This window comes from Lycium ferocissimum, chromosome 7, assembly GCF_029784015.1.
Source record: "Lycium ferocissimum isolate CSIRO_LF1 chromosome 7, AGI_CSIRO_Lferr_CH_V1, whole genome shotgun sequence".
Classification (NCBI taxonomy): Eukaryota; Viridiplantae; Streptophyta; class Magnoliopsida; order Solanales; family Solanaceae; genus Lycium; species Lycium ferocissimum.
The window spans coordinates 12,105,199-12,120,493 of NC_081348.1; positions in this window are offsets into that span (position 1 = coordinate 12,105,199).

Consider the following 15,295-nt stretch of genomic DNA (forward strand, 5'->3'; position numbering starts at 1 on the left):
TTATTTGTTCATTTATAAAACCGAGATAAAATTAATTAAATCTTAATTTTAATTTCTCTGTAAAAAAATCTTTTTATCTATAATTGTTAATATAAAAAATTATAATGTAACTAATTTACCCCTTATTAACATATTTTTTAATTAATTTTATAAAAATATTTTATTAGTTTTGCTTTTTTTAAAATCCAATATAGAAAACAATGGTTCTTATGTTTGGATCTAAACAGTTAGTTAATTGAGATGGATCGGTATACATATAAAATATTAAAGAATTTAAAATAAAAAATCTATAATCAAAATATTAATTTCCCCTCATATTCTTACTAATTTTCTTTTTCACATCGATGAACAACTTTCATTGTGTCCGACTCTTTCCATCTCAAAGACTTAATTCCATCATTTTTTAATTATAACTAACGTGATGGTACATAAAATACATTTTGTATATGTTGCTATATATAATAACAATTATAATATTTTTAAAAGTTATCTACAAAATACAAACCTTAAAAACTGGCTAATTAAAGTGACGGAATTTAAGAAATAAAGATAGACTTTTGAATCTTGTGATTCTAAATTAAAAATGTATATAACATAATAAAATATCTTTGAATCTTGTGATTATAAACTTGACATGTAGGATGTTTGAATTGTCAACTTACTAAATATAAAAAGATGCGGACATAACCAAAATAAGACAAATTTTAACAATAATTGAGAAATTAAAGGGAAAAATAACAGGAAAAGAAACAAAATATGGAGACTCACTACGGAGAATCACGGTATCTTTGCAAAATATACAAACCATAAAGACTAACTAAAAAGAATAACCAAATTAATCATGTTGGGCCCGTGCATCGCACGGGCATAGTTTGCTAGTAATTAAATATATCATGATAACAATTCTCTTGTTTAAATTAAACATTGTTTGTCCATTTTCTTCATAATGTTTATCAGTATTTTAAAACGCAGGGACATGAGGCGAGATGTTTTACTTAACATGGGGCGAGGCGTAAGTCCCTAGGCATGGGCGTAAGCCATATGGATCTTTAAAATTTTAAATTATAATGTAGTAAAAATATGTAAAATAGTATAATAACGTAAAAATTATATTAAAAAATACATTAATAGTTTAAAAAATTAAAAACATTATTAAAAAAACTCATAGAAAACAAAACTTCTAACATGATTTTACAAGTATAAATAATGCAATGGTATAAAAGCTATTATGAGATGCAAATCAACTTTTACATCTTAACTTTGAAACGATGAAATAATCCTAATTTTTTAAAATATATATCTATCATACTATACAACTTACCTCCCGAAAAGAAATCAATAAATTTTATCAATGTTATGATTTAAGCATCACTCCTTCATGAATAAAAACAAAATTACTTTCAAATAGCGAAATAATAAAGTATGACAATTTTGAGACATAGGAAAAAACATGAAGACCCATAATAAGTGAAAATGTAAAATTCAACTATGTATTTTTAGAAAAATGTTAAGTGATATTCACCCTCACGGTGTTCTCAAATAGTAAATATGCAGTACTGCGGCTAATTTGAGTTACTCTCAATTTCTTATTTCTATAGATGAAAAAAAAGTCATTAAGCATCATTTATTTAGTAAAGAATTATGAGGGTTAACAATGTTAATTAAAGAATTTGAAACATAATTGCGTAAAAACTGTTAGGCAGATCCCAAGACTGCCCTTTAGAACACTGATGCTTATTATAGACGTAACTTCTTAACTTTTAAAGAATTTAATAGGTAGAATGATAGGAATAATTTCAAGAATGATTTCTCGATTTTACTTTATTATATCAAAGTCATCAAGTTACCTTTATGATAAGAGTTTACTTAATTTGTATAAGTATCACATAAAGTCATTAAATAATTTTTTATTAATACAAAAAAATGTCTCAGTTGTTCCTCCTATGGGACTTTATGTGCACGTAAGTAAAATTAATAATTTTTAGCTCGACAAACTTAGTGAATTTTGAGATACTCTAATAAAATTAAGTATTCTTTTATTATGAAAAATAATTTAGTAACTTGGTGCAATATAGTGTAAATTGGGTGACCAGCCATGAAATTGTTGAAGAAAGATAGATATATTAATCTTATAAAATTCATTTACATTATTGTTATGTTTTTCAACATTATTTTTCCAAATCCACCCTCAAAATTGGGGGGGGGGGGGGGGGTGCAGAGAATAGACGAAAAAATTAAACTATCCTAAAAGTGAAAAATACTCTGATTAAGAGCCCGTTTGGATTGGCTTATAAGTTGCTGGTTGTTTTCGAAATTTTTTTTTGTGTTTAGGTAAAATTAAAAAGTCATTTTGTGCTTAAAATAAGCCAAAAAAAAAATAATTGGGCCGTTGCTTGGGCCTTATCTAAAGAACATAAGTTCATTCTAAGTCCATCCAAACAGGCTCTAAGTTGTTTGGCTCTAAGTTAAAAATTGATTTATAAATTTATTCATTGAAAGCTGAATAACTAATTTTCTCTTCAATCAAAGTTTGCTTCAAAAGTATTTTTGTACAAAAATATAAATACATATTCTAATAAAAGTAACAAAAAAAATATTGAATAAACAACTAATAGTTCTTCCTTCGAGCACAAGATGTGTGTGGGGTTTTTTAAGGTTTTTTTTTGCGTTGTGGGGGGGGGGGGGGTGTGGCGGAGGAACTAGAAGTGGGGAAGAGATGAAGAGAAAAGGCCAAAATTATTTAGATCAACTTTTGACTCACTAAGTGGATTATCGTCGGAGAATAACATATTTCCACACTTTTTTGTTTTATGTTTGATGTCTAAGGCTACTATTTTCTTGGGTAATTAGACACTTTGTCTCTTTCTTTCTTTCTTTTCTAATTATTACTTTAGGAGTCTTCCTTTGTTCATAATTCGCGTATTTTGAGAAGACATTTTCATAATCTCATACCGAGGACATGACCTTAGATAGAAGGTTGTGTAGGACTCAGATTAGGTTAGAAGGCTAGATTGCTTATCCTTTCATCCTAGTGGTTGTAATTTTGCTCATTCGTTTATTGCCATTTGATTTCTGCTTATATTTGTTGGGCCTTGTACTTTGATTATCTTATTTATCTGCGCGTAGCTAATGCTCCTTTTTTTCCGTATCGTTCTATCATGACTTTCTCGCTTATTCCTCGTTTTCATATTGTTTTTGATATCTTGTCCTTATCGACTTTTGTCTTGTTTTCTCTCTTGAGCCGAGGGTCTTTCGAAACGCCCGCCCTACCTTTCGGCGCGGGTAATGTCGCATACACTCTCACCCTCCCCGCACCCCACATGTTCTACCGCATGTTGTTGTTGTTGTTGTTGTTGTTATTTTCATAATCTCATAAAATAATTTGGACGTGGATACTAAAAAGAGAAGAAGAGGAAAGAGTAGATACATACAAACACAAAAATAAATATGTAGAACTGCCTAGACGAGAAGAAATCCTCATATAAGATATGATCTTCTAAGAATAAGAGCGATGGTGATCGATTATGAAAGACATAGTGGAAATATGAGAACTTTTATTTAAGAAAGGAGTATATTTTGTTGGAAATATCTCTAATTGAAACGTGACTTTGGACTTCTAGCCAACAAATGCAGCATTGAGCTAAGCATCATATGTCGAGACTAAAGCAAGAAAAAAATGATGTAAAATGTGTTATCATTATTAGTCCAATATATTCTCTCGCTTCCCTTTCCTCTTGTCGGTGTGTCTTATTAGAAGGATTGCCATGATGTTTGGTTTGAGCAAATATCAGGTTATTCGTGTCTATCTCAGCCTTAGTCGGAAAATTCTTGTAATTCCTAGAATGCAATATATTTAGATATTTTTTCAATAGATTTAGCTTTTTCACAACCCTCGACATTAAACAACCTGATATCTAGACCTCCCAATCCTTCTTGCACCACTTTTTGAAAATCTGGGTGACTGCTCCAGAAGTTACAATACTTGAAAACTGATCTCTTCCTTGACTGGTTCTGTAGGAAGGACAGTCAAGCTGGATAGTGATTTCTCACTCCCTCTGGCAAGACGACGTTCTCACATAGGGACATATTGTCAATCCAATCTCCATTCGACCGCACCTAATCTATTATCGAGAATATCCTATTGTGCTTTCTTGTTTATCATATGTAATGACTATCAGAACTAGACAAATGAATATAATATTTGCTATCATAATCTGTGAAAAATATTTTTTGTAATGACTCCACCCTTAATTATTATATAGATCAAGCAACTTCATTTTTATATTTATTACTTTAAATCCATGATTGTGCAGTTTTGCAACTAAGTAATGAGCTTTTTAATGCCATTATATATAATAAATAACAAATGATAATAACATAAAAAATAATTTTACAAGTGCAACTTATACATTAAACGTTGTAAAAAGTAAAATGTTGTCACGCCCCGAATCATGGCCTGGCGGTAACACGGCATTCGGTGCCTGCCTGCATGTGACCGAGCGAACCAACTGGCTGGCTGGATCAACATGTGGTATAACTGTAAACTGAATATAAACACAGAACATGTTGATCTACTAAAGAGTCTGGCTGAAACATCATAAATGCGGAAAGTACTGAAAAGTCTGCAAGTATAAACGAGTAGCCGACAAGGCTAACACGTAAAAGCCTTCTAACATGTGATTGATTGGACTATAATCTACGAAGCCTCTAAAGAATACTGAAATGCTAACTGTTAACCGGTTGCTAGGACTGACTGAATGGGCATTATCCCTCTTTTTCAGTCTTTATAGTATTTCAGTTACCAGGACAAGCAGTTCGCGAATAGGGAGGGGTTGTTACGGTTCACTTTTACACGGGTGCATAAAAGCTACTAAGAGGTTATTGGTGCTCTAAATTGAATTTTAATATTTTTAGAGTCACCACCTAATTTATCAAGGGAAATTAGGAAAACCGGGTAAAAGGATTTTTTCAAGCAAGAGAAAAATCCTTTTAGTATTCTGGTGATCCCTTAGGGAAAGTTTTAAGCATCCTAGTATTAAAGATCCGTAGAATACGGTTGACCTACGAGCTCTAATGTGTGATATATTGTGATTATTTGCTAAATGTGTTTATTTATTGCTAAACTTGTCATGCTAATCATAAAATTCAAAACTTCGGCAAAAGAGGGGTTTTGGTTCCAAAAATCCATATAAGTGTTCAACTCACTTTATTGCCGGACTAAGACACACTCAGAATTTCTCCCAAGTAGAGTCAATACTATTTTGGTTCTAATAAAATTAGTTTAGTACTTAAAGGTTTGATAATACATATATAGGAGCATATGGAGTATATCTCCTATTTTTATACATATATATAAATGAAGAATTTTATTTAAGTCCACTCTTTACACATTTTGAAGCTCATATGTCAAACATATTATACACCAATGCCATCTTTCCTTAAAAATGGTCTAAGTAGATTTCTTTTTGATTTTTGTCCCTTGAGTTTTGGGCTTTAGGCCCATTAAGATAGAAAACCTTTGAGTGTTTGTACGGACTTAAAGTCCAAACCAGTTTTATAAAGGGGAAGTCCATTTTAGTATTTTTGAAGAAATATAATTTTTATCTTAAGTTACACAATAACAGACCCAGTTATGAAAATTATATATACAAATTCGTTTGAGCCCAATTCATTTAACAGTTTTTAGTGAAGTCAATCCGTTTCAGTTTTTTTTTTTTTTTTTTTTTTTTTTTGTTTTTTAAAGTCCCAAGTGGGCATAAGGCCCAAAATCTAATTCATCTGTTCCCTATATCAATTTTTTCTCAAAAAAGTGCTGGAGGCCCAAAACATAATTCTACTCCCATTTTCCAAAAATTCTTTCAATTTTTGATCATATTGCCAAACCATTTTATCCTTGAGAAGAATTATTAGATACCGATTTATGCACACATTAGGGATTAAGTGGGTTTAAAAATCATTTGGGCGACTTCCTAGAAATACCAATTACTCTTCTAGTTTCTAACCTCTATGGGGTTCCAATAGTTCATACGGTTGTTTACATATACAATACATATACACATGCAAATAATATATGAATATAAATGTATATGAATATAAATGAAGGAGAAAGGAAAGAGATATAAGCTGGTGGGCCTACCCTAGTCCACCAGTGTCCATTTTTACATATGGATGGGCCTTCAATAATATTAGCTTCCCATCAATGAGGCCCAACAGATTTGATAGAAAGGATGGCCCAACTGGCCCGAGATGAGATCCCATGCAAACAAAGAAGGAAAAAGGAAAAATGGTTAGAGGGTATCTATCCTTAACGATTAAATTAGCAAGAGCTTAAGTAGATACAACACCACATATAAATTGTATGTATGTATATATATACACACACACACATATTTACCAAGTATATGTATTTATACTTCAACCCAGAATGCAAAAGAAAGCCAAAACCGAGAAGAATTTATAAGTCAAAAGCAGCATGCCCAAGGCATAAAGTCGATAAGCAAAACAGGTTTTGTCCACAAACCAAAGGAATAGGCCCAACAAGTAAAGCAGATAAAGGACCAGGCCCAAATTTACACTACAGAAATGCACGAACACAAATCTGAATTCCAAGGGATAGTATACCACACGTATACCAGATATACAAGTCCATATATACCGTAGGTATGCAGAGCTAGTATATACTTGGTATATTCTGGTATACCCTATGTATACCCAGGCTATATTTAAGTTGAACAGGCCTTTAAATGCATGGAAGCCCATCCTTTACCTACTTAGTAACTTGTTAGTATTTAGAGGGATATATAGAGATGTTTTCTAAAGGGATAAAGGGCATGATACAAGACTCATGGATATTCAAACAGTAAGCCTAGATTTTGATCAATCCACACACTCAAACATTAACAGAGAGAAGGTGCACTTTCATAATACCTATTTATGAGACTTAGTTCATTTGACAAACAATTGATTTCTTGTTTTTTCATAATGCAGACATATGCTTACCTCATTTTTTAGGACTGCCATAGTTAGTAGAATGGACTTAATTCTACACTAGTTATAATATCAAGGCCATTTAAAGTTGGCTTGAAACTTACTTTATCCTGTTGGGTACTAAATGATCCAGATAACTCATATCAGATAGCAAACTTACCATTTTTAAATCACAAATTGTGTGGGGGCACTAGTGACCTTCTGTGAGGTTAAAACAAACAAATCTTGTTACCTTAGTTAATCTTATGCCATTTTTATCGACTAGTATTATGTTAGGGGTGGACTTCTATTAAGGGATTCAAATAGACAAACACAATTTGTCACGATGATGTACACAGACCAGTTCTTATACATATTTAGTAAAGGGTAAACCTAGACTGAGCTAGTAATAGACTTATACAACACATTGACATCCATAAAAAGCATATTAACAAGAAAAGCAAATGGGTAAACATGAAGGAGTAAGCAGATCTTCCCAGCCTAGTGTGTAGAAACCAAACCTCAAACATTCACATCTTACTAGCAACATGATTTGATCAAATAAAGGCATCACTAATTTCACTTAGTATTAAACCAGTTTCAGTAGTGAATAAAAAGTATAGATTACACTAAGCCACTGCCCATAAGGCATTTACTAGGTGTCATTAAGCCTGGCAACCGGTTCCAACCGGACCGGACCGGTAACCGGTTAGTAAACCGGCCAGTTTCCGGTTTACCCGTTTCAAACTGGAAACCGGAACCGGACCGGTCCAAAACGTTAGAAAACCCTTTTTTTTTTGTTTTTTGTATAGTGTATATATATATATATATATATTATAGTATTTATTAGTATATTTACATATGTTATATAAGTTTATAAGTAAAGTTTATATATTTATCGACTAACAACATATACATATATATATATATATATATATATATATATATATATATATATATATAACTTAAGTTATATATTAAGTTATATATATATATATAAGTTATATCTTAATATACTTATATATATCAATATACTCGAGAATATACTATATATATATATATATATATATATATATATATATATATATAGTATTTATTAGTATATTGTAGGTATATTTACATATGGTATATAAGTTTATAAGTAAAGTTTATATATTTATCGACTAACAGCATATACGTATATATATATATATATATATATATATTAAGTTATATGCTTAAGTTATACTACATATACCTAAAATATACTAAGAATATACTTATATATATCAATATACTTAGGTTATATAAATTATATATATATATATATATATATATATATATATATATGTGTGTGTGTGTGTGTTTATATGTATATATATGTGTGTTTAAGTTATATGTATTATAACTTAAGTTATTTATAGCTTAAGTTTTTTCTAAGTTTATAAATTCCTATTTTATAAATTAAGTATATTTATATCATAAGTATATTCTTAGTATATTTTAGTTATTTTTCAAGTATATAGCTTTCTAGTTTTTAATTTAAGTAGATGTATATTATAAGTATATTCTTAGTATATTTTAGGTATATTCCTAACTTAATATAAGTAAAAATATGAACACAAGTAAATAGAAGAAAGCTCAATGAGCCACATATTTTATTCATTCATGGATAACATTTATTTGCAAGTTGTAGTTTTTTTTAACTTGCAAATAATACATGAGTTGCAAAAAAATAGTAGAATAATAAAATCAAAAAGTGTCAATCATTTAGCTAATATCCGCCATATCATATTCGGTCATGGAGATATCTTCAAAGTCTTCCATTTGGTCCACTCCACTTGCTATCAAATCTTCAATCTCTTCCTCTTCGCCTTCCACCGCTTCTAAGTTTTGATTTCGTCGCTCCGATCTAATCCAATTGCGAATGCACACTAGTACTTGCAAGCTAAATCCGGATAATGAGTGTCTATGGTCTCCAATTTGTTGTCTTCCTCGGCTAAATGCACTCTCTGAAGCCACGGTTGATATTTGAACCGTAAGGATATCTCGAGCCATTCTTGAAAGTATCGGATGACTTGCCTTGTATCTCTTCCACCATGCTAAGACGTCCAAATCATCTAGTTCCTTGATATCCACATTTTGCTGCATCAAATAAAGGTGATATTCATCAAAGTTTGCATTATAAGAAGGAGTTGAATGTGAATGTAAAACTTTTAAATGCGATAAACCCGACAAGCCTTTTTTGCTACTTTGAAAAGTAGTAGGGCGTGGAGCAACGGGTGTAGCATTTTCTTCCAAATTAGAATAATGACTAAAAACTTTTCTAAACTTGGCATCAATAGCGGGCTCGGCTTCAGTTAAAGATAGTTCAACTTCCTCTTCAACTTCTAAAAATGTATAAATTTGATTAACCAATGCTCTAGTATAAGACATTTTTAAACAAGGATTTAAAAGAGAATCCAATATAAATAAAGTTGGGATGAGAAAAAAATACTTCTTAAATTTTGTTGTCATATTAAAAATAGCCGCTTGATAACCGGATTTATTTTTATACTCTTGTAAAACTGTAGCTATTTCCGCTAAGTAGGCTAAAATTCCGGTTACCGTGGGATAAAATTGTCTAGAAAAAGCAAAAGTTGCATTATAAATTTTTTGTAAGAGTTCAACACATTCCTTAACATCTTCCCAATCGGTAATATTTAACCAATCATCACTATTCGTATTAAAATGGTTGTGAACTTGTTATATGGGAATCCTATAATCATATTCTTGTTGTAACATAATGTAAGTGTAGTTCCACCTGGTGTCAACTTCTACTTGAATTTTCCTAGGTCTAAGGCCATTTTCCACACAAGAATTTTTAAAATCTCTCAGTTTTGCCCTATGAGCATTACAAAAAAGAAACGCAACCGCATTTCTAACTTTTGGAATAGAATCTTTAAAACACTCAAGGCCATCTTTAACAATCAAGTTTAAAATGTGACAATTACATCTCACATGAAAAATATTTTTTAGCGGAGGATTTAATTCCCTTTTTAAAAGACTAATCGCCTTTGTTTTATTAGAAGCATTATCTAAAGCAATACAAAATATTTTTCTATAAATGTTAAAAAATCTCATAATAGTAGGCATTGAATCCGCTAAAATTTTCTATCGTGACGACCTTTCCCTTCATCATATAAAAAAGCTATAATTCTTTTTTGCATCACCCAATTATCATTAACCCAATGACATGTAATAGTAAAAAAATCTAACTTGTTAAGACTAAGACCCAAATCGGCGGTAAGAGAAACATTACAATTTAAAGAATTAAATACATGGCGCAAATAAAATCTATATTTTTCATACAAATCTATAACATCCGCTCTATAAGTACTTCTAGGAATACCCTCAAATAACGGATTATAACAACGTTAAATATAAGTAACAAACCCCAAACCCGAAAGAAAGGAAAATGGTAGAGCATTAAAAGCAACCATTTTAGCTATTTCTACACGCTCTTTTTTCTTGTCATACTTAAATTTTTTACCGGTTCGTGGGTCTATTGTCATTTGAATACCCCCCAAATTTGAACCCGTTTGCTGTCCCCAAACATCCTTATGTTTACCTTTCATATGATTCGTTAGTGTACCCGTTCCACCATCCTTACTAGTTTGTTACTTAAAAATAAATTCTTGTCTACATATATTGCATGTAGCTGTTTGTCTTTCCTTATTCTTAATCATAAATTCCCAGATTTTAGCAGTTAGCTTATGAGTTCTTGGAGGTTTGTCTTGTGTATGTGATTGTGCAGGATCTGTACTCCTATAGAATTTTCGGGGGCTTGTGTTTCATCCTCATCATCATCATCAATTTCATTAAAAGTGTCGGTATAATGTTGTTGCATTGCCTCATGATCTAAAAGTGGATTATTTTCACCAACATTAATACCTAAATTAGGTGTTTCGTTCACAAATGTTTCATTAAACCTACCCCTAACAATACCACTACTACCGGCACCACGTCTAAATCACTTCGTCATTATTAAATAGAATTAATTTAACTCACACTGAAATAAATCACAAGAAAATAAATTGCAACAAATTAAATTGCGTAAATTAAATAGCGAAAAATAAAGATAGAGTTGGAACGAAGGTACCAAATTACCGGGCTAATTCCAACAAAGTGAAGGCGACTAGAATTGCAAATCTACCAAAGCTACTTCGAATTGTTGCAAAATCACCAACTCCACCAACAATATTATAATTGCAAAATTAATAATTGAAACTAGAATAAAACTTTATAATATTTAATTGAGAGAAATTTAAAGTGGCTAATTGTTGCAAAGTAGCTATAATTGAGAGCAATTGAGAGAAAGAGAAGAGTGAATTGGTGTGGATTAAAATTAGAAATGAAGAGGGATTTATATATGGGTGGAGGATGGGTTAAAGTGTTCAAAAAAAAAAAAGTTTTGGTTGGGGGGGGGGGGTGGGGGGTGGGGGACCAAAAGGGGCGTTTGGAGCCGTTGGCAACGGCCATTTTTGCAAAATGGACCGTTGCTCAATGGTCCAGCCCACACTGTTAACGGCTATATTTAATTTTTTTGACCGGTTAACCGGTCCCAAAAAGTCAAAACCGGATCGGTAGGTTTTTAACGGTTAACCGGAACCAGTAAACCGGTTCCACCAGTTTAGGTTTTACTGTTCCGGTTACCGATTTGAACCGGTTAAACCAAACCAGTTGCTAGGCTTAGGTGTCATTAATCAACTAGAAACCACAGTGTCATCTTAACTATACTCATAACTGTTAACAACAAAGAACTAACTAATCACAGACTAAGTATCTATTGATCATAAAACTCTTTCAATTAGGAGATTGCCTCTTTCAATGGGCATACAAGAAGGATTTAACTAAAACAAAAATACCAGAATATTTAACCAATAACCATAAACAATGCCTACTAAACCTATTCATTATTAACAACAATTAACACTCATAGCCATTGCCTATTAACAAGCTCAAACTAACATTATCAGGAAAAACTAAACTAAGCAGCACACAGGGCATATAATAAACTTAAACACAACAACTAACATAGTAGAAAAACAAACTACACACAACTAAAAACTCCAATACCTGCCTGTCACTATGCCAAAAATGGTGATGATGACGAGGAATAGCCTGGCGGCGCTAGGGTTTTTCTCTCTTATTTGAGAGGAAACCTTAAGGTTCGTTTGGTGAAAAATGAAAGGGAGAATGGGGGTTCATCCCCCTTTAAGGACGAAGTGGGCCTGGTCGGTCCATATGTGGACTGGGCCTTGCCAATTAAAAAGGAGGGGGAATTTAAATTCTTGTATACATGATATACACATGAATACGTGCATATGCATGTATATATGTGTATACGTGTGTATACCCAGGGGTAGAAATCACAAATTCTTAATAAAATGACCACACTTGCAAATGTCTATTAATTAGACACTTCAATTATAACCCAAAACTTGACTACTTAACCGAGTTAATTAAATTAGGGGCATGATTATTTATACAAAAGCCTTAAATTGCAATTATGGCCTTAATTGACTTAAACCATGAAATTAGTCATTTCAATTATGACCACATTTAATCTAATCAACCAATTTAAAACTAATTTTGCACAAATAGCCTTAATTGATTTAAACCATGAAATTGGCTATTTCAATCATGGCCATAATTAACTAACAATTGATTATTTCAATTGCAGCTACAATTAATCACATAGCAAACTATTTTCAGATAAATTAATTCAAAAATTGCAAAATGCAAATTGGTTATGCAAAGTTAAGAATTGAGGGGTAAAATGATCAATTCACTTAATTAATCAGACTTCTTGAGTTAAACGGAGTAAAATGTTTACTAATTGATTTTTACGGAAATTTTAAATAAATAATTGTTTTATATTATCTTCTTGATTAAATTTAGCAAATACAACAACAACAACAACATACCCAGTGAGTCCCACGATGTGTGGTCTGAGGAGGGTAGATTGTACGCAGACCTTACCCCTACCTTAGGTAGGGAGGTAAGCTTCCGGAAGCCTCGGCTCCCGGAAAAAGCATAGGAAAGGTTAGATACAGGTAAACAATTCAAAGCAATTATGAAAATGAAAACAACGAAAATAAATAAGCTATGATAAACTATTCTGTGCAAACAGATACTCGCAGAAATCAAGGGGTAAGAAACTAAAGATCAATGCAACTACTGGCAAGAAAGGATTAACGCGACTACCTACTAGCCTTCTACCCTGATCTGAGTCCTCCATACTCTCCTATCTAAGGTCATGTCCTCGGTAAGCTGAAGATGCGCCATGTCCTGTCTAATCACTTCTCCCCAATACTTCTTCGGCCTACCTCTACCTCTTCTGAAACCGTCCATAGCCAACCTCTCGCACCTCCACAGTGGGGCATTTGTGTCTCTCTGCATCGCATGCCCAAACCATCTCAACCTCGCTTCTCGCATCTTGTCCTCCACCGAGGCTACTCCCACCTTGTCTCGGATAACTTCATTCCTAATCCTATCGCTCCTAGTGTTCCCACACATCCATCGCAAAGATTCTCATTTTCGCCACTTTCATCTTCTGAACGTGAGACTTCTTGACTGGCCAACACTCCGCCCCATACAACATAGTCAGCCTAATCACCACTTTGTAGAACTTACCTTTGAGTTTTGGTGGCACCTTCTTGTCGCACAACACTCCGGAGGCAAGCCTCCATTTCATCCACCCTGCACCAATGCGGTGTGTGACGTCATCATCAATCTCCCCATTTCCTTGTATAATAGACCTAAGATACTTGAAACTATCTATCGTCTGTATGACCTGAGTGCCAAGCTTCACTTCCACGTCAGCCTCAAGCACTATATCGCTGAACTTGCACTCCAAAATATGTATATTAACTATAAAAATATGTAAATTAATTTATAAATGATTCATAATATTACTGAAGTTATTTTGCCAAATGAAATTGCAAAATATTGTCTGAACAGTTTCATAAAAATCATTTTGACTTGTAAAAAAACATACACATTTTGCTCTGTTTGACATCCAAGGACTCTGAGCAATTAAAATAAATTATGGGAGGTCAAAAATTAGGTGTCAGCGGGGGTGTGTTAGGGAATGAACCCCAAGCTTAAATATATGTTAAAACGCGAAAATATGAGGTTTTGACCCGAAAACCCAGCCCATCTGTATTGAGCCAGCATCGCACGTCTAACGCGGGACCCTCTGCAGACTTTTGGTTAGATAGCATGATTTCCCACACCGGGCCGGCAATGCGGGGCCAATGCACGAGCTCCCCACGCGCAACGCGTGTCCAATGCGGGTGGCCCATGTTGGCTTCTGCGCAGTGTTTGGTGACATGGGCATAACTTCTTGTACAGAGCTCCGTTCGGGCTCCACAATATACCGTTGGAAAGGTATTTCAAAGGGATACAACTTCATGTTTCAAGTTTTCTCAACTTCTCAATGGATTTTCACAAAATGGAATGGAAGGCAGACCTGCTATGAACTTAGCCGATTCTATCAAATCTTAAGCACCTCACTATTCGTCTTGATTTCAAGACAACTATTTCCACCCAAACATATCCCGATAGTACTTCACATGTCTAAAATTTTACATTAATACTCATTTGATACATCCACCCTATTCCAAATTTACGGAGCATTACATTGACGCACGACTAACGCGCTTGGCCTGCTGCTCTGAATGTTTTTGTGACGATCATAACTTCTTGCTCCGATCTCTGTTTGGCGATCTTTATATGGATGGAAAGGTAGCACTTTTTCAAATTCCTAACTAATCAAGGGGTTATTATTGCTCAAAGTAGGCCCCTCGGCCACTTTTGCAAAAACGTGAAACCTTCTAAAGTTCGTTTAACTCTCTAAATACGAGTCGTAACTTAGTCTGAGGACCCGAGATGTTACAAATGTATAACATTAACTACTTACTTAAGTATAAGTTGAGCTAATTGAACTGCCTTGATTTATATAGTTTTCAATTTGCATAACGTTGCTTGATAAGTTTCTTTGCTTGAGCTCTCGTTTGTTTTCAATTATTTTCTATTGTTCTCCTATTTATATAAGGCTCACTTGGTTATTTTCGAAAATAAATAGTAAGAAGGAATCTACTACAATGAATCTTTTGCTCCGGTTGCTAAGGTGGTACTTGTTCGGGTATTTTTGGCTATTGCATCTGCTCGAAATTGGGAATTGCATCATATGGATTTTCATAATGGCTTTTTGCACGGAGATCTCCAGTAGGAAGTCTATATGAAATTACCATCGGGATTCCATGTCTCCAGTTCGGGGAAGGTCTGTCGTCTCCGAAAATCT